We start from the raw sequence: 2400 nt of genomic DNA, 5'->3' as shown, positions 1-2400 counted from the left end.
TTATACACCTCTATCAGGTCACATCTCATCCTCCATCTGTCGAAGGAGAAAAGGGCCAAGTTCACTCAACCTATTCTCATAAGGCTTGCTCCCCAATCCTGAAAAACGCCCTCTGCCGCTTTTCAGCACAGTTTTCCATCCTATCAATGTCCCGCTGTAACCGCGACAGCCCTCCACACTAGCCACAACACCCCCAAACTTTGTGTCATCAGTAAATTTACTTTATTTTGTATTTTTTTATTGAAGTACATCATCAAACAAACACTTCCATAAGATATACTTCAGATATTGTACATACATATCATATAATCATATTTGCCACAAATATCATCCCTTTCATGATTCTGCCTTCTTCAACTAGAATAGAATAGTACAGCACATTACAGGCCCTTCGGCCCACAATGTTGTTCCGACCCTCAAACCCTGCCTGCCATATAACCTTCCACATTAAATTCCTCCATATACCTGTCTAACAGACTCATAAACTTGACTAGTGTGTCTGCCTCCACCACTGACAGGCAGTGCATTCCACGCACCAACCACTCTCTGAGGGAAAAACCTTCCTCTAATATCCCCATGAACTTCCCTCCCCTTACCTTAAAGCCATGTCCTCTTGTACTGAGCAGTGGTGCCCTGGGGAAGAGGAGCTGGCTGTCCACTCTGTCTATTCCTCTTATTATCTTGTACACCTCTATCATGTCTCCTCTCATCCTCCTTCTTTCCAAAGAGTAAAGCCCTCGCTCCCTTAATCTCTTATCATAATCCATACTCTCTAAACCAAGCAGCATCCTAGTAAATCTTCTCTGTACCCTATCCAAAGCTTCCACATCTTTCCTATAGTGAGGCGACCAGAACTGGACACAGTACTCCAAGTGTGGCCTAACTAGAGTTTTATAGAGCTGCTTCATTACATCACGTCTATTCAACTCTATCCCTCGATTTATGAATGCTAACACCCCAAAAGCTTTCTTAACTACCCTATCTACCTGTGAGGCAACTTTCAGGGATCTCTGGACATGTACCCCCAGATCCCTCTGCTCCTCCACACTACCAAGTATCCTGCCATTTACTTTGTACTCTGCCTTGGAATTTGTCCTTCCAAAGTGTACCACCTCACACTTTTCCCGGTTGAACTCCATCTGCCAATTCTGCATCCTATCAATGTCTCTCCCCAATCGTTGACAATCCTGTACACTATCTACAACACCACCAACCTTTGTGTCGTCTGCAGACTTGCCAACCCACCCTTCTACCCCCACATCTAGGTCGTTAATAAAAATCAAAAAAAGTAGAGGTCCCAGAATAGATCCTTGTGGGACACCACTAGTCACAACCTTCCAATTTGAATGTATTCCCCCCACCACGACCCTCTGCCTTCTGCAGGAAAGCCAATTCTGAATCCACCTGGCCAAACTTCCCTGGATCCCATGCCTTCTGACTTTCTGAATAAGCCTACCGTGTGGAACCTTGTCAAATGCCTTACTAAAATCCATGTAGATCACATCCAGTGCACTACCCTCATCTATATGCCTGCTCACCTCCTCAGATAACTCTATCAGGCTTGTTAGGCACGATCTGCCCTTCACAAAGCCATGCTGACTATACCTGATCAGATCATGATTCTCTAAATGCCCATAGATCCTATCTCTAAGAATCTTTTCCAACAACTTTCCCAACACAGTCTATAGTGCCCCTGCCCCATCCCTCTCAGTCCTGCCGAAGGGTCTCGGCCTGAAATGTTGACTTTTCGTGTCCACGGAAGCTGCCCGACCTGCTGAGTTCCTCCAGCGTGTTGTACGTGTTCCTTTGACTCCAGCATCTGAGAGTATTTGGTGTAAAATCCCGCTTCCCATACTAACACGGGTTATACAGACCAAAGAACAAACTGCCGGAGGAAGGCAGTGGGTCGGGCAGCGGCTGTGGAAGGAAATGGACCGTGAACATTTCGGGCCGAGACCCTCCCTCTGGACTGATAGTGGACAGGAAATATTCAGAGAAAAGCGGTGAGGGGTTGGGATGGGGCAAGAGCTGGGGAGAGAGAGGTGGATCCAGGTGAGGGGGGAGGTGGCAAGGTGGAAATAGTGACATGGGTGGAAGGTGAGTTGTGGGGGTAACACAGGGCTGCAGAAATAGAATTTAATTCTATCGAGGATTATAAGAAGTTGGACAGTGTTTGCTTTAGAGATTCACCAGACTGATTCCTGGAGGACGATGAAGTCTCAGTGATCGTCTTCACATAAAACAGAGGCCGGCAGATGTGTGGAGACCGAAGGGATCGAGGAAATGAGGATCGGGGAGAAACATGTGGGCTGAGATGGGAGAGCAGCCGCCATCTTGTTTTTGGTTTGAGGGGCTGAACAGACTCCTCCTGCTGTTTCTCACTTGATGTTATAGTGTTCC

Source organism: Hemitrygon akajei, unplaced genomic scaffold (assembly GCF_048418815.1).
Source record: "Hemitrygon akajei unplaced genomic scaffold, sHemAka1.3 Scf000033, whole genome shotgun sequence".
Classification (NCBI taxonomy): domain Eukaryota; kingdom Metazoa; phylum Chordata; class Chondrichthyes; order Myliobatiformes; family Dasyatidae; genus Hemitrygon; species Hemitrygon akajei.
The sequence above is the reverse complement of the archived record's forward strand: the minus strand, read 5'-3'. Positions refer to the sequence as shown.